The sequence below is a fragment of the Xyrauchen texanus genome, chromosome 1 (genome assembly GCF_025860055.1).
Source record: "Xyrauchen texanus isolate HMW12.3.18 chromosome 1, RBS_HiC_50CHRs, whole genome shotgun sequence".
Taxonomy (NCBI): domain Eukaryota; kingdom Metazoa; phylum Chordata; class Actinopteri; order Cypriniformes; family Catostomidae; genus Xyrauchen; species Xyrauchen texanus.
In genome coordinates, this window is record NC_068276.1 from 2,770,914 (window position 1) to 2,789,527 (window position 18,614).

The 18,614-nt window shown below is 45.4% G+C and overlaps 1 protein-coding gene across 8 annotated transcripts in view; it reads right to left on the reverse strand.

Moving 5' to 3' along the window:
- The window catches only part of LOC127647831 (receptor-type tyrosine-protein phosphatase delta-like), a 534,579-nt gene that overhangs the window by 191,600 nt on the left and 324,365 nt on the right, over positions 1-18,614 (reverse strand). The gene's annotated exons all lie outside the window — the stretch shown is intronic.

Consider the following 18,614-nt stretch of genomic DNA (forward strand, 5'->3'; position numbering starts at 1 on the left):
TATTTAAAGCGTTACATCTTTAATGCAGTTATATTTAATGTGTTACATATTTAATGCAATTATTTAAAGCGTTACATCTTTAATGTGGTTATATTTAAAGCGTTACATCTTTAATGCAGTTATATTTAAAGCGTTACATCTTTAATGCAGTTATATTTAATGCGTTACATCTTTAATGCAGTTATATTTAATGCGTTACATAATTAATGCAGTTATATTTAAAGCGTAACATCTGAAATGCAGTTATATTTAAAGCGTTACATATTTAATGCAGTTATATTTAAAGCATTACATCTTTAATGCAGTTATATTTAATGCGTTACATCTTTAATGCAGTTATATTTAAAGCGTTACATCTTTAATGCAGTTATATTTAATGCATTACATAATTAATGCAGTTATATTTAATGCGTAACATCTTAAATGCAGTTATATTTAAAGCGTTACATCTTTAATGCAGTTATATTTAATGCGTTACATCTTTAATGCAGTTATATTTAAAGCGTTACATCTTTAATGCAGTTATATTTAATGCGTTACATAATTAATGCAGTTATATTTAATGCGTAACATCTGAAATGCAGTTATATTTAAAGCGTTACATCTTTAATGCAGTTATATTTAATGCGTTACATATTTAATGCAGTTATATTTAATGCGTAACATCTGAAATGCAGTTATATTTAAAGCGTTACATCTTTAATGCAGTTATACTTAATGCGTTACATCTTTAATGCAGTTATATTTAAAGCGTTACATCTTAAATGCAGTTATATTTAAAGCATTACATCTTTAATGCAGTTATATTTAATGTGCTACATATTTAATGCGGTTATATTTAAAGCGTTACATCTTAAATGCAGTTATATTTAAAGCATTACATCTTTAATGCAGTTATATTTAAAGCGTTACATCTTAAATGCAGTTATATTTAATGCGATACATCTTTCAATGCGGTTATATTTAATGCGTTACATCTTTAATGCAGTTATATTTAAAGCGTTACATCTTTAATGCAGTTATATTTAATGCGTTACATCTTTAATGCAGTTATATTTAAAGCATTACATCTTTAATGCAGTTATATTTAATGTGTTACATATTTAATGCAGTTATATTTAATGTGTAACATCTTAAATGCAGTTATATTTAAAGCATTGCATCTTTAATGCAGTTATATTTAAAGCGTTACATCTTTAATGCAGTTATATTTAATGTGTTACATATTTAATGCAGTTATATTTAATGTGTAACATCTTTAATGCAGTTATATTTAAAGCATTACATCTTAAATACAGTTATATTTAAAGCGTTACATCTTTAATGCAGTTATATTTAATGCGCTACATCTTTAATGCAGTTATATTTAATGCGTTACATCTTTAATGCAGTTATATTTAAAGCGTTAAATCTTTAATGCAGTTATATTTAAAGCGTTACATATTTAATGTGTTACATCTTTAATGCAGTTATATTTAAAGCGTTACATATTTAATGTGGTTATATTTAATGCGTTACATCTTTAATGCAGTTATATTTAAAGCGTTACATATTTAATGTGGTTATATTTAATGTGTTAAATCTTTAATGCAGTTATATTTAAAGCGTTACATATTTAATGTGGTTATATTTAATGTGTTAAATCTTTAATGCAGTTATATTTAAAGCGTTACATATTTAATGTGGTTACATTTAATGTGTTACATCTTTAATGCAGTTATATTTAATGTGCTACATCTTTAATGCAGTTATATTTAATGCGTTACATCTTTAATGCAATTATATTTAAAGCGTTAAATCTTTAATGCAGTTATATTTAAAGCGTTACATATTTAATGTGTTACATCTTTAATGCAGTTATATTTAAAGCGTTACATATTTAATGTGGTTATATTTAATGCGTTACATCTTTAATGCAGTTATATTTAAAGCGTTACATATTTAATGTGGTTATATTTAATGTGTTAAATCTTTAATGCAGTTATATTTAAAGCGTTACATATTTAATGTGGTTATATTTAATGTGGTTATATTTAATGTGTTAAATCTTTAATGCAGTTATATTTAAAGCGTTACATATTTAATGTGGTTATATTTAATGTGTTACATCTTTAATGCAGTTATATTTAAAGCGTTACATCTTTAATGTGGTTATATTTAATGCGTTACATCTTTAATGCAGTTATATTTAAAGCGTTACATATTTAATGTGGTTATATTTAATGCGTTACATCTTTAATGCAGTTATATTTAAAGCGTTACATCTTTAATGTGGTTATATTTAATGCGTTACATCTTTAGTGCAGTTATGTTTAATGTGTTCCATCTTTAATGCAGTTATATTTAATGCGTTACATCTTAAATGCAGTTATACTTAATGCATTACATATTAAATGCCATTATATTTAATGCGTTACATCTTTAATGCAGTTATATTTAATGTGTTACATCTTTAATGCGGTTATATTTAATGCGTTACATCTTTAGTGCAGTTATATTTAATGCGTTACATCTTAAATGCAGTTATATTTAATGCGTTACATCTTTAGTGCAGTTATGTTTAATGAGTTATATAATTACTGCGGTTATATTTAATGTGTTCCATCTTTAGTGCAGTTATGTTTAATGTGTTCCATCTTTAATGCAGTTATATTTAATGCGTTACATCTTAAATGCAGTTATACTTAATGCATTACATATTAAATGCCATTATATTTAATGCGTTACATCTTTAATGCAGTTATATTTAATGTGTTACATCTTTAATGCGGTTATATTTAATGCGTTACATCTTTAGTGCAGTTATATTTAATGCGTTACATCTTAAATGCAGTTATATTTAATGCGTTACATCTTTAGTGCAGTTATGTTTAATGAGTTATATAATTACTGCGGTTATATTTAATGTGTTCCATCTTTAGTGCAGTTATGTTTAATGTGTTACATCTTTACTGTGGTTATATTTAATGTGTTCCATCTTTAATGCAGTTATATTTAATGCGTTACATCTTTAGTGCAGTTATGTTTAATGTTTTCCATCTTTAATGCAGTTATATTTAATGTGTTACATCTTAAATGCAGTTCCCCTTCTGTCGCTCTCTCCACGTTGTGTCGGAGAAGCGACACTAGGGGACTCTCTTGAGTGCCGGTATTCACCTCTGACCTATTGAAAAGGGCCAATGAGAGTTGGCAGTCAGTATTTGCATACCCCGCCCCCGCATACGGGTATTTAAGTGGGGCAAATACGGAAGTTTAGTCAGAAAATTTCTTCGGAGCCGATGGTCTGTTTGCAGTCTGCTGCGAGAATACACACCCTGAACGTTCCTGTATCTCTGGCGATCTGCTTGCTGTTGGATTTGACGGCGCACAACAGTGGCTTTCTCTGTACTTTGCACGGCGTGCATTGTTGCCCCTGAGCGCTACGACAGCGCAGACACACACACACACTGTGTATTAAAAGAGTGATTTCCTTTAAAAGAGCAAATTTCTCTAAAAGTGCAAACACAGCGGCGTTGAACGTCCTTTTAAGGACGCGTCTTTTTCAAGATGCCTTTCCGCCCGTGTCATTCCTGGATGCGGTAGAAGTCTCTCCGCTTCAGACGGCCACAGGCGCTGTCTCGTGTGTTTGGGCCGCGATCACACCGAGGCGGCGTTTGTGGATGGTTCATGTTCTCACTGCGACGGTCGCGTTACGGTCGCGGCTTGCTTTCAATAGAAAGCAAGCCACCCCAGCCGCACCCGCATTGCTCCTTCTTCCCACGGGATTGAGGACGATGCGGTTGGCGCTGGGGGCGATTTGGGGGCGGCAGTGGGTGCGGTTTCGCCGGGTAGCCCCCCGCGAACCTCCCGTTCCCCGACACGCTCGCTGGTCCCCGTCCAAGCTCGCGGCGATAGCGGCTCGCCTCACGGCCTGGCCGTCTATCCTCCCGAGTCCGAAGCAGATGAGCTCGCCACTGCATCGGAGAGTGCGGTGTCTGATGCCGAGGACTCCCCTGGACTGCCGCCTTCGGGCCAGCAGGTCCAGCTGAGGCCGACGCTCAGATGTCCGACATGCTTTCCTGGGCCGCCGTGAGCGTGGGGTTGGATTGGAACCCTCCGTCCTCCCCACAGCCTTCACGGTTGGATGATTGGTTCCTGGGGGCGGCGCGCCGTTCACGGCCTCGCATCCCCCCGGTCCCGTTTTTCCCTGAGAGCGACGAAGGCCACAGCGCAGGCACTCGGACAGACGATGGCCACCCTAGTGGTCCAGGAACGGCATCTTTGGCTCAATCTGGTCGAGATGGGTGAGGCCGACAAGAACTGCTTCCCAGATTGGCCTTTTCGGCGACACCGTCGAGGACTTCGCCCAACAGTTCTCCGCGGTGGAGAAGCAGACGGAGGCCATCTCCCATATCATGCCACGCCGCAGACCTGCCGCTACGGGGCCTGCCCCGTCTGCCCGCCGAGGGCGTCCCCCTGCGAAGAAACCAGCTCCTGCTCCGCCTCAACCCGGGCCCAGCTCTCAGCCCCAGCGTCGAGCACCCCGCAGGTGGCGCACGCCCCCGTCTCACAAACCCCCTCTAGGACCCGGAAGGCTCCCAAGCCGTTCCTGAGACAGCCGACCCAGAGCCCAAGACGTTAGCTCCGGAGGTGGTAAGACCGCTCCGCCCCCGGTGGAGGGCCGGAGGAGAATCCTTTGTTTTATCATTTGCCACACCCCTGACGGGGGCTGTGGTACCCACATTCTCAATAAAAGAGCTATTTCCTTTGCCTCTGGGTCACCTGGCCCGCAAATGCCGTTCTCACGGCAATCTGCTTTCAGATTACGACAGTCCCGGTACACCGGACGTGGTGATCCCGCCTTCTGCCTGCCTACGACTGCCCCCCGGCCGGCCGGTTCAGACGAGTCCAGAGGACGCCAGCAGACCTCCTCCTCAGTCACGAACCCGCCCCCTGCCGGGTGCGCGGAGCAAGGTAAGTGCTTTGAGTCTATTCTCAGCACCCCAGCCTCAGGCCGCAACGAAGCCGCCCGACGCTGCATTACCTGTTCCGCCCCGCTGCGAGGCCCCGCCGGGTACGTCCAAAATACTCGTCCCTTTGGTGCCCTAGCGCAGAGCTGGGAACCGTGGTTTTCGCTTCCCAATGCATCACGCTGGCTGCACCGGACCATTCCACTCGGTTACGCAATTCAGTTTGCCCGGCTCCCGCCCCCCTTCAGGGGCGTCCGCTTTTCCGCAGTACACGGCGAGCATGCCAGTTCCCTGCGCACGGAAATCGCGACCCTCTTAGCCAAGGGCGCGGTAGAGCCCGTCCCTCCAACCGAAATGAGGAAGGGTTTCTACAGCCCTTACTTCATTGTACCCAAGAAAGGCGGCGGCTTACTGACCAATCCTGGACCTGCGAGTTTTCAATCGGGCCTTGTTAAAACTCCTGTTCAAAATGCTCACGCAGAGAAATATTCTGGCTGGCGTTCAGCATCTAGATTGGTTCGCAGTGGTAGACCTGAAGGACGCGTACTTCCACGTCTCAATTCTGCCACGACACCGACCCTTCTTACGGTTCGCGTTCGACGGCCAGGCGTTTCAGTACAAAGTCCTCCCCTTCGGCCTGTCTCTGTCCCCTCGCGTCTTCACGAAGGTCGCAGAGGCGGCTCTTGCCCCACTACGAGTAGCCAGCATCCGCATTCTCAACTACCTCTACGACTGGCTTATCCTAGCACACTCTTGAGAGTTACTATGCACACACAGAGACCAGGTGCTCCGGCACCTCAGCCGCTTGGGGCTTCAGGTCAACTGGGAAAAGAGCAAGCTCACTCCGGTTCAGAGCATCTCTTTTCTCGGGTTGGAGTTAGACTCAGTCTCAATGACAGCACGTCTCATGAGCGAGCGTGCTCAGTCGGTGCTGGATTGCCTCGCTTCCTTCAAGCCAGGCACAGTGGTCCCTCTAAAACTTTTCCAGAGTCTCCTGGGGCATATGGCGTCCTCCACGGCGGTCGCGCCGCTGGGGTTGATGCATATGAGACCACTCCAGCACTGGCTCCAGACTCGAGTCCCGAGACAAGCATGGCACCACGGCACGCATCGGGTAAGGATCACCCCCGCCTGCCTCAAAACACTCCGACCCTGGACAGACCTCTGCTTTTTACGGGCAGGAGTGCCCCTGCAGCAGGTGTCCCGACGCGTTCTGGTTACAACCGACGCCTCCCGGTCCGGGTGGGGTGCCGTGTGCAGCGGGCACGCAGCAGCGGGCCGTTGGAAAGGGGCCCCGCTGCGTTGGCACATCAACTGCCTGGAGTTGCTGACCGTCCTTCTCGCCCTCAGGAAGTTCCTCCCGTTAGTTCGGGACAAACACGTCCTCGTGAGATCGGACAGCACCACAGTGGTGGCGTACATAAATCGCGTAGCAGCGTACTCTCCCGCCACCTCTCAGGGTAACTAGAAGGATCCCGATGTTCGTATGGGGCATTGGGGAAGGGTACGTGCAGCCGGGTACAGACGATGCGTGGCACTGGATGAATCCCTGCCCGATTCCACCCCTGTCCATTGTGGCCGGACCATTTCCGGCTCCTCAGAAAAATCCTGACTAAACTTCCGTATTTGCCCCACTTAAATACCCGTATGCGGGGGCGGGGTATGCAAATACTGACTGCCAACTCTCATTGGCCCTTTTCAATAGGTCAGAGGTGAATATTGGCGCTCAAGAGAGACCCCTAGTGTCGCTTCTCCGACACAACGTGTCGTTCCCTCCCTCGGGGAACGGAGGTTACATACGTAACCAAACGTTATACTTAATGCATTACATATTAAATGCCATTATATTTAATGCGTTACATCTTTAATGCAGTTATATTTAATGTTACATCTTTAATGCAGATATATTTAATGCGTTACATCTTTAGTGCAGTTATGTTTAATGTGTTACATATTTACTGCGGTTATATTTAATGTGTTCCATCTTTAATGCAGTTATTTTTAATGCGTTCCATCTTTAATGCAGTTATATTTAATGCATTACATCTTAAATGCAGTTATACTTAATGCATTACATATTAAATGCCATTATATTTAATGCATTACATCTTTAATGCAGTTATATTTAATGTGTTACATCTTTAATGCAGATATGTTTAATGCATTACATCTTTAGTGCAGTTATGTTTAATGTGTTACATATTTACTGCGGTTATATTTAATGAGTTACATCTTAAATGCAGTTATGTTTAATGTGTTACATCTTTAGTGCAGTTATGTTTAATGAGTTACATCTTAAATGCAGATATATTTAATGTGTTACATCTTTACTGCGGTTATATTTAATGAGTTACATCTTAAATGCAGTTATGTTTAATGTGTTACATCTTTAGTGCAGTTATGTTTAATGTGTTACATCTTAAATGCAGTTATACTTAATGCATTACATATTAAATGCCATTATATTTAATGCGTTACATCTTTAATGCAGTTATATTTAATGCATTACATATTAAATGCAGTTATACTTAATGCATTACATATTAAATGCAGTTATACTTAATGCATTACATATTAAATGCAGTTATACTTAATGCATTACATATTAAATGCCATTATATTTAATGAGTAACATCTTAAATGCAGTTATATTTAATGCGTTACATCTTTAGTGCAGTTATGTTTAATCTGTTACATCTTTACTGCGGTTATATTTAATGAGTTACATCTTAAATGCAGATATATTTAATGCGTTACATCTTTAGTGCAGTTGTGTTTAATGTGTTACATCTTTACTGCGGTTATATTTAATGAGTTACATCTTAAATGCAGATATATTTAATGTGTTACATCTTTAGTGCAGTTATGTTTAATGAGTTACATCTTAAATGCAGATATATTTAATGTTACATCTTTAGTGCAGTTATGTTTAATGCGTTACATCTTAAATGCAGTTATACTTAATGCATTACATATTAAATGCCCTTATATTTAATGCGTTACATCTTTAATGCAGTTATATTTAATGTGTTACATCTTTAATGCAGTTCCCCTTCTGTCGCTCTCTCCACGTTGTGTCGGAGAAGCGACACTAGGGGTCTCTCTTGAGCGCCGATATTCACCTCTGATCTTATTGAAAAGGGCCAATGGGAGTTGGCAGTCAGTATTTGCATACCCCGCCCCCGGACATACGGGTATTTAAGCGGGGCAAATACGGGAGTTCATTCAGAAAATTTCTTCGGAGCCGATGGTCTGTCTGCAGTTTGCTGCGAGTTACTCGCCACTTAAACGTTCCTGTTTTCCTCTGACGATCTGCATGCTGTTGGATCTTGATGGCGCACAACAGCGGCTTTCTCCTTCTCAGTGCACGGCGTGCATTGTTGCCCCTGAGCGCTCGACAGCGCAGACACTTACACACACACACTGTGTATTAAAAGAGTTTTTACTAAAAGAGTAATTTTCTCTAAAAGAGCAAACACAGCGGCGTTGAACGCCCTTTTAAGGACGTGTCTTTTTCAAGATGCCTTTCCGCCCCTGTGTCGCTCATGGATGCGGTAGAGTGCTCTCTGCTTCAGACGGCCACAGGCGCTGTCTCATGTGTTTGGGCCGCGATCACACCGAGGCGGCGTTAGGATGGTTCATGTTCTCACTGCGAGAACATGACCATGACCACGTTGCGTCGCGGCTTGCTTTCAACAGAAAGTAAGCCACCCCAGCTGCACCCCGCGATTGCTCCTTCTTCCCACGGGATTAAGGACGGTGCGGCTGGCGCTGGGGGCGATTTGGGGCGGCAGCGGTGCAGTTTCGCCGGGTAACCCCCTCGAACCTCCCATTCCCCGACACGCCGCTGGTCTCCGCCCACGCCGCGTTGATAGCGGCTCGCCTCACGGCCCGGCTGTCTATCCTCCCGAGTCCGAGCAGATGAGCTCACCGCTGCATCGGAGAGTGCGGTGTCTGATGCCGAGGACTCCCCTGGACTGCCGCCTCGGGCCAGCAGGCCCAGGCTGAGGCCGACGCCAGATGTCCGACATGCTTGCCCGGGCCGCCTTGAGCGTGGGGTTGGACTGGAACCCTCCGTCCTCCCCACAGCCTTCTCGGTTGGATGAGTGGTTCCTGGGGCAACGCCGTCATGGCCTCGCGATCCCCCGGTCCCTTTCTTCCCGGAGGTGCATGATGAGCTGACGTCTACATGGAGAGCCCCGCTCTCCGCTCGTCTAGGTGCCACCCGCTCCACTCTCTCCACCGTCGACGGCGGAGAGCGCCATGGGTACGACGCGATTCCCCAGGTTGATAGGGCAGTTGCGCACCATTTATGCCCCGGTAGCCCTACCTCCTGGCGGGGTCGCCCCGTACTCCCATCCAAGCCGTGTAGGACAACATCCTCGCTTCACGCGAAGGCCTACACTCCGTCTGGACGCGCTGCCTCCGCCCTGCATGCGATGGCCGTCCTGCAAGTCCACTAGGCCAAAGCTCTCAGAAACATGCACAGGGGTGGACCTGATCATGATGTGCTGCAGGAACTGCGCTCAGCGACCTACCTCACCCTGAGAGCGACGAAGGCCACAGCACAGGCACTCGGACAGACGATGGCCACCCTAGTGGTCCAGGAACGCCATCTTTGGCGCAACCTGGTCGAGATGCATGAGACTGACAAAAACCGCTTCCTGGACGCACCTGTCTCCCAGATTGGCCTTTTCGGTGACACCATCGAGGACTTCGCCCAACAGTTCTCCGCGGTGAAGAAGCAGACGGAGGCCATTTCGCACATCATGCCCCGCCGCAGACATGCTGCTACGGGCCCTGCCCCGTCTGCCCGCCGAGGGCGTCCCCCTGCGAGGAAACCAGCTCCTGCTCCGCCTCAACCCGGGCCCAGCTCTCAGCCCCAGCGTCGAAGCACTCCGCAGGCGGCAGACGCCCCTGTCTCACGAACCCCCTCCAGGACCCGGAAGGCTCCCAAGCGCTCCTGAGACAGCCGACCCAGAGCCGAAGACGCTAGCTCCGGAGGTGGTAAGACCGCTCCGTCCCCCGGTGGAGGGCCGGGAGGAGAATCCTTTGTTTTTTCATTTGCCACACCCCCTGACGGGGGCTGTGGTACCCACATTCTCAATAAAAGAGCTATTTCCTTTGCCTCTGGGTCACCTGGCCCGCAAATGCCGTTTTCACGGCAATGTGCTTTCAGATCACAACAGTCCCGGATCCCGCCTTCCGCCTGCCCACGACTGTCCCCCGGCCGGCCGGTTCAGACGATTCCAGAGGACCTCCTCCTCAGTCAAGAACCCGCCCCCTGCCGGGCGCGCGGAGCAAGGTAAGTGCTTTGAGTCTATTCTCAGCACCCCAGCCTCAGGCCGCAACGAAGCCGCCCGATGCTGCATTACCTGTTCCGCCCCGCTGCGAGGCCCCGCCGGGTACGTCCAAAATACTTGTCCCTTTGGTGCCCCTAGCGCAGAGCTGGGAAGCGTGGCTTTCGCTTCCCAACGCATCATGCTGGCTGCACCGGACCATTCGACTCGGTTACGCAATTCAGTTTGCCCGGCTCCCGCCCCCCTTCAGGGGCGTCCGCTTTTCCACAGTACACGGCGAGCAGTTCCCTGCGCATGGAAATCGCGACCCTCTTAGCCAAAGGCGCGGTAGAGCCCGTCCCTCCAACCGAAATGAAGAAGGGTTTCTACAGCCCTTACTTCATTGTACCCAAGAAAGGCGGCGGATTACGACCAATCCTGGACTTGCGAGTTTTCAATCGTGCCTTGTTAAAACGCCCGTTCAAAATGCTTACGCAGAGAAATATTCTGTCTGGCGTTCAGCATCTAGATTGGTTTCGCAGCGGTGGACCTGAAGGACGCGTACTTCCACGTCTCAATTCTGCCATGACACCGACCCTTCTTACGGTTCGCGTTTGACGGCCAGGCATCCCCTTCGGCCTGTCTCTGTCCCCTCGCGTCTTCACGAAAGTCGCAGGGGCGGCCCTTTCCCCGCTACGAGTAGCCGGCATCCGCATTCTCAACTACCTCGACGACTGGCTCATCCTAGCACACTCTCGAGAGTTACTATGCACACACAGAGACCAGGTGCTCCGGCACCTCAGCTGAGATCGGACAGCACCACGGTGGTGGCGTACATAAATCGTCAAGGCGACGTACGCTCCCGCCACATGTCACAACTCGCCCGCCGTCTCCTCCTATGGAGCCAGCAGCGACTCAAGTCGCTGCGTGCCACTCACATCCCCGGCAAGCTCAACGTCGTAGCGGACGCTCTATCACGACAACGCCTGCCCGGCGGGGAGTGGACGCTTCACCCCCAGTTGGTCCAGCTGATTTGGGAACGGTTTGGCAAGGCCCAGGTAGACCTGTTCGCTGCCCAGGAAACCTCCCACTGCCCGCTCTGGTACGCCCTAACAGAGGCTCCCCTCGGGACAGACGCGCTGGCACACAGCTGGCCCTCGGGCTGCGCAAGCACGCATTTCCCCCAGTGAGCCTTCTTATACCGGTGCTGTGCAAGGTCAGGGAGGACGAGGAGCAAGTCACGTTGGTGGCCCCCTACTGGCCCACTCGGACTTGGTTCTCGGAACTCAGGCTCCTCGCGACAGCTCCTCCCTGGCGAATTCCCCTGAGAAAGGACCTCCTCTCTCAGGGACGGGGCACGCTCTGGCACCCGCGCCCAGACCTCTGGAACCTCCACATCTGGTCCCTGGATGGGACGCGGAAGAGCTAGGCGGCTTACCGGCGACCGTCATGAATACCATCAACCAAGCCAGAGCCCCCTCTACCAGGCACCTTTACGCCCTAAAGTGGCGCTTGTTCGCAGATTGGTGTTCTTCCCGAGCCGAAGACCCGCAGAGATGCGCGATTAGGGTCAGTGCTTCTGTTCCTACAGGAGAGGCTGGACAGGAGGCTGTCCCCGTCCACCCTCAAGGTGTATGTTGCCGCTATCGCCGCCCACCAAGATCCTGTAGACGGCAAGTCTTTGGGTAAGCACGACCTGATCCTCAGGTTCCTGAGAGGCGCCCGGAGGTTGAATCCCTCCTGGCCAGGCCTAGTTCCCTCCTGGGATCTCTCGGCAGATCATGTAAATAGCCACAAACTCTGAAACGGTAATTTCTATGTGTGGTCAGCGCCTCTTCTCTATGAGTTGCGTGAATGTCCCGATCTAAGGGGGAGAGATTGAAACTGCACCGGCTGATGCACTCTCTGTCATGGGACGTTCATCCCTTGAGCGCACACGCTTAATGCATCTAGATAATAACGTGATGACTCATGACTTATTGAATCATAATATATGTGTCACTGTTTCATATCTTATCTTTTCTCAATTCATGGTAAAATTGACAAAAATAATATCCAGGAAGAAAATGTTTTGCTAATAGTACAAATATATAAAGCTTAGTCCAATTATGCTTGTTATGTTCCTCATTTGTAAGTCCCTTTGGATAAAATATCTGCTAAGTTACTACATGTAAATGTAAGTCACCTCAACATCAGCTTAACTCCTAACTGAACTGAATTAAGCTTAACCCAACAAACTGAATTCATTTAATCTGAATGTAGTTCAGTTCAGCTCAACTCAAATCAACCCCATCATAACTCAACTGAATTCAATTCAGGTAATATTAACTCAACCCCACCCATCATAACTCTACTCAGCTGAATTAATTTCAGCTAAGCCCATAAGAATTTAGCAAAGTTTAATTCAGCGCAACTTCGATCCCCACAGTCACCACCATTGTGTAATTGAGCAAGGCACTTATCTCCAGGTTGTTCCGGGGGGATTGCCCCTGTAATAAGGGCTCTGTAAGTTGCTTTGGATAAAAGCATCTACCAAATGCATAAATGTAAATGTAATTCATCTTCACTCTACTGAATTCAGTTCTGTTCAGCTCAGCTCAACCCAACATAACTCAACTAATTTAAACCCAGTTTAGCTCTTCTAAATTCAATTTAATTAATCTTAACTTAATCAACCTTAACTCAACCAACTAAATAAAATTCAACCTAACTTCAATCAACCCAACAGGACTCAACTCAGCATTACTCAACTCAAATTAATTCATTTAAACTCCAATTAATTCAGTTCAGCTCAACTACACCCAAGCAAACATATATCAGCTCTACTCTATTTAATTCAGTTCAACTCAACTCAACTCTTCTTAATCCACCAAGCAAGCTAAACATTTTGTGGAATGATCGCTTGGACGAGGCCTTTGAAAAGAAGCTCTCCAAGTCAGCAGGACTATCAGCAACTGTCAGCAGGCTGAATGGAGAGTGAAGTGTCTCCCAGTGGAGATTGGATGCAGGGGATTTGCAGCCCGTTCGTTAGCCAGAGCCTTCCGCAATTTGGGAATTGACAGAGAGAGGAAGAGAAGAGCCATCCGCAGTACCACCGAAGCCGCAGAGAAGGCCTCAAGTTGGCTATGGCTCAAAAGAGGAGAGCAATGGGGTCATAAGTAGCTAGCCATCTGGACACAAGCTGGGGTCTTGTCACCTGGAGGAGGGTTTATGATGTTGAAAGACCTGATACACCTGATGATTCCAGGCACATCATTGAAGTGTGGAATGATGCCTCTGGAATGTGTCCAGAGGCATCAATAGATGTATGTACACAACTTAATTCAACCCAACACCCCTCAACAACTATTTTCAACCTTACTCGAATCAACCCAACATGACTCAACTAAATTCAGATCAAGTCAAGTGAACTCAACCCCACCTAGCATAACTCTACTCAGTTGAATTCATTACAACTCAGCTCAACTCAACCCGATGTAATCAAATGTTGCTCAACTCATCCCAACACAATTCAACTCACGGAGGTTGCCATGTTGGAATACTGAAGCAGCAATGTGATAGATTGTGAGCAGACTTATAAAGCAATGGCTTACATGTGTTTGGCTAGGAGTTACCTAAATAATGGTGCGATGATGTACAGCTGTGAGTCTTCCCGCTAGAAATACGCTGTGCTTACATTTCAGCTCAATCTAACCCAACATAACTCAGTTCAACTCAACCCCACTCAGTGACTGGGGGTGTCAGCAGACTAATCTATCAAGTCTCAAACTGATGACTGACACTCTCATCAGCCAATGAACATATAGAATGTGTGGACTGACTCCACTCTTCTTGAGTCATGCACGCAGCAGTGATATGCCCAATCAATTTTGTTGAGAAACAATGACACACACACATGCCATCTGCTCATTTCTGCCCAGCGCACTTAGTAATGTGTCTAACTGCAATTCATCTTTTTCACTTCCCCTCCTTCTCTCTCTCTCTCTCTCTCGCTCTCTGCTCCAAAATCTACTGCGATGCCTCCAGGGCCAAATGGTGGTTCCCGCAGGGCCCCTGGGATCACATTCTTTTTTTCACAGTTTGATGGTGAAACATCCCGCATTGAAGAGCTCAAAATGCTCAAGTGTCCCGTATTCGAAACAAGGTGAAAAGTTGGTACTTGTTAAATTACCATAGAATTTGTCGAAAAACAATATGTTGAAGGCAGTAATATTAGGTCTCCTACCTTTTCAGGACAGATATTGTGATGGGAGTGAGCGATGCCTTAAAATGCTCTCTATGCAGGGAGTTCACTAGAGTTTGAAACAGAGCCGGTGTGACTGTAATGAGCTGGTGCTCTGGTCTCATGTTTTCCTGGGTGATTTTTACAGCTTCTGATTGGCCGAAGTATAACAGTTGTTGAGGCCAGTGAAAGCTTGTGTCCCCTGGGTGTTCATTAAAACACTATAGAACTGTTCACTTGCAGATTCCTCTACACACACTGGAGAGGGCTCTGGATTGGTTCTGGAACCAGCTTAAATCCATTAACTCACAAGCAGCTAATCGGCCAGAACCAGCTTCACTGTGAACCGTTAAACACACAAAAACAGTTAAACGAGGATGAACCATAGACTTCTATTGTTTTATAATATCTACAGACTACCTCTAACCCACACCCTAACCATACCCCTTTATTTATGAAAGATATTTTTTCAATTGAGGGCATACTCGAATGTTGGTTTATGGATATGTCGATTCATTACAGTAATGATGTACGTAGGTAAATTGTGCTGTTTATTTATATGTAGTGTTATATTGGTGCATCCAGTAGAGATGAACAGAAATCAATCATGTGTTTATTTAGTGAAAACAGTATAGAAAACATGACTAGATAATTGTTTAACTATTTGATCTTCATGCATAAAACATTCTGAATCTACTTGGTTACAGTCGCTGTTAGGTTGAAATGAGGTTTGGTTCCTCAGCCAAAACAATAAATATAAATGAATCTAGCCCTCATTCCCAGCATGCATTGCTCTTACTGTGTTAATTAATCATTTCAGCCATCGTTAGCCAATCGTCATTAATAGATAATTACAGATTTCAGAATATGAGATGATAATTCAGTTCTGGTCATTGTGGGTGGATGAGCTCAACAATGTGTCTGCTAGATTATGGATTTAACCTCCGGCTACACACACACCGACTGACAAAGTGTCAAGAGAAGTTCTTCCATCGCTTGGAGAAATCACATCTTCTCTGCCTGGTTTCAGGATGGAGCTCCAGTTGTGTGGAAAATAGAAATACACATAAACATATGTGTGCTGCTGTCTTACACTGAACAGCTCAGTGTGCCGTGAAGATCTCTTTGCTCTTTATCTTGATATTTCAGCTTATGCTCAACAATTATATAGTTTTTAGCCAGCTAATATTGACCGCTAAAAGGAAGTATTACTATAATGACCAATATTCAGACATGTGGTCGGTAAATAACCAGCTAGAACAATCATGAGAAGGTTGAGAAGACATTCTTAACCTACAATATGTCCTTTATCATGAAAGATGCTGTTTTTTAATGTAACAAATCTGCATAAAACTTTACAGGCGATCACTGAGTTTGAAACTCATTCAGATCTCGTGAAGCTGTTTAACCATTTGATAAGTGAGAAAACGACTGTTAAGAGTGAATAAAAGCAAACGTGCAGCATCACTGAACTGCATTTGTACAGAACATCAGTTCACTGACCTCCGGGAGCCGAGCGCGTCCTTTACAAGGTCAAACACAGGTGAATATGTGTGCGTGCATGTGTGACCTCATTTTTCCAGTGTCGTTTTTTACATGATGACAAACTGACCAAAATCGTACGGAGTTACACCTCATGAATTCCAAACAGATGCTAATACGATGAAACACACACACTTGTATCCGCAAGGAAACACATTTGCATGAACAACTGTACCAGGTTTTCTGATAATAATTGCTGTAAAACCCTAAAACCAACAGTAAAATACCAAATAAATAAAAGCACAGAAATCTAAATAAACCCCAAAACAGAATTATTCTTGATGTATTTTACAACTGTACACTTGTCATAACTACATGCGATCTGTCTGTCCACACTGAGCGTGAAACTGCTTCTTGACGCGGCACAATCACATCCAATCAAAACATATCTGACACTTGATGTACAATTGAAGCGAGATTTTGGGCCAATGAGATGTCACTGCGGGCCACGCGATGCTGTTGAAATAGAAATGTGATTGAAAAAATGTCCTGTCACTTGTGTTTGTTTGGGACAAAAACTCATGATAAACATAGCAGAGATCACTTTTATTAAGTTGCTTAACTGTACCACAATGTCCTCACACACAGTCATGAGGATCTAAAGAGTCCTCTCTGTTTTATTTATTTATTTGTAACATGGCTACGGGCTATTATCATTAATACTATTATTAGTAGTAATATTATTAGAAGTAGTATTATTATCAATATTATATATATGTGATGAGGAGGAGGGCGTGGCTGGGCCGTGATGATGGCCGTCCTGCGCTGAATCAGTTAATCAGCGGGAGAGCGAGATAAAGGGGAGCCGGAGGCACCAGTTTGAGAGAGAGAAACACACTTGGTCATGTTACGTGTGTGTCTGTGTTTGTCTTGTGTTTTATGCTGTTTTAAGGTCATTTATCGTTATATCATAATATCATTAAACCTTTAATTTGACTTTTCAGCTGGTTCCCGCCTCTTTGCCCATCCTCGAACTGTTACAGTGGTGCCAAAATCCGGGGGGGAAGAGGGATGCACTGTCACAGAGTCCTGGCCGTGGCCATCTGCCAAGGGAGCTGCCTGGGGATGGAAGGGTCACTGCCGGACGCCGAGAGCCGGAGGAACCGCTGCAGTTCACCAAAGAAGGAGAGGAGCAGTTCCATCCTCAGGGGGGCGGAGGGCTCACTGCCATCTGCCGGGGCAAGGGCAAGCTGGCAGAGGAGCGGTTGAGGTCCAAGCGACAGAGCGTAAGGGAGCCGGCAAGCAAGTTCTTCTCTCTCTCTCTCTCTGTCTCCATGTGTTTCCGCTTGCCCTGTCCCTCTCCCCATGCAGCCCCTCGTCTCTCCAACCAGGTTAACAGGAGGCGGGGTGGACCACCAGCTGACAGAATGGCCGAAAAGGCAGCGTCTCCTATACAGAGATGGGGGTTAGTCAGGGGAGGAGTGTGATGAGGAGTAGGGCATGGCCTGGCCGTGATGATGCACAGGCGGCACTGAATCAGCTGATCAGCTGATATACTGATAAGCCACGACATTAAAACCACCTGCCTATTATTGTTTAGGCTCCCCTCGTGCCACCAAAACAGCACCAACCCACATCTCGGAATAGAACTGCTTACTCACTGGATGTTTTGTTTTTGACACCATTCAGAGTCAGTTCTACAAACTGTTGTCTGTGAAAATCCCAGGAGATCAGCAGTTACAGAAATACTTGTGGGGGACCTACACAATATTAGGCAGGTGGTTTTAAAGTTGTGGCTGATCGATGTATGTATACAGTATATATACTGTATATATATATATATATATATATATATATATATATATATATATATATATATATATATATATATATATATATATATAAAATCAACAGTAACTTACCAATAACCAGCAAGCTTCTGTAAATCTATCTACAATATCAAATCAATATCAAATAAATGTTATTCATAAAGGTAAATTATGTGTAACGTCTACAGTAGGTGCTGGACAGAATGACCCAGGAGCAGAGGTAACAGTTCAAAAATATGTATTCACAAAGTCAGTAATGAGCCATCGTGCAGAGTAGAGAGTTGTGTGTATGTCAGGGGTGTTTGTGCATCGTGGCAGTCAGGTGAAACCTGGCAGAATCCTCTGTAGAAGCTAGGCGATGAGAGAGATGTCCTGTGAAAAATGCAAGCAACAGTAGAAGTGTAGATCCCTGTCATGCGGGCATAGTCCAGAATTCCTTCGTGGATTACCAGGCTGAACTCAGCAAAGACTAGAAGGCAAACCACAACCCGAACAATGTGGGCAACAAACAGATTGACAAGACAGGACCAGCTAAACAAGGAGTGCGAGGTTAGTACTCAACTGAGTATAACAATTTGGCAAAGAAACAGAGAAACATGAGGGCATATGTAGGGAGTGAAATCAGGCTGGAACAGGTGTTGCTTGGCAAGCTAATCAGTGGCATGATAGGCGCTACCCTGAGAACAATGAACGTTCCCATGGAAACCCTGATCATGCCAGTTGAGTGCGCCTGTGAAACAAGAGAGAGAGAAAATGACAAAACACACTGCGTGCTTACCAGAACCGTGACAACCTGGCATCCCCTGCAGAATTACCTTGCCGGAGGTGAAACTCATCATGAGCCAGGACCCAA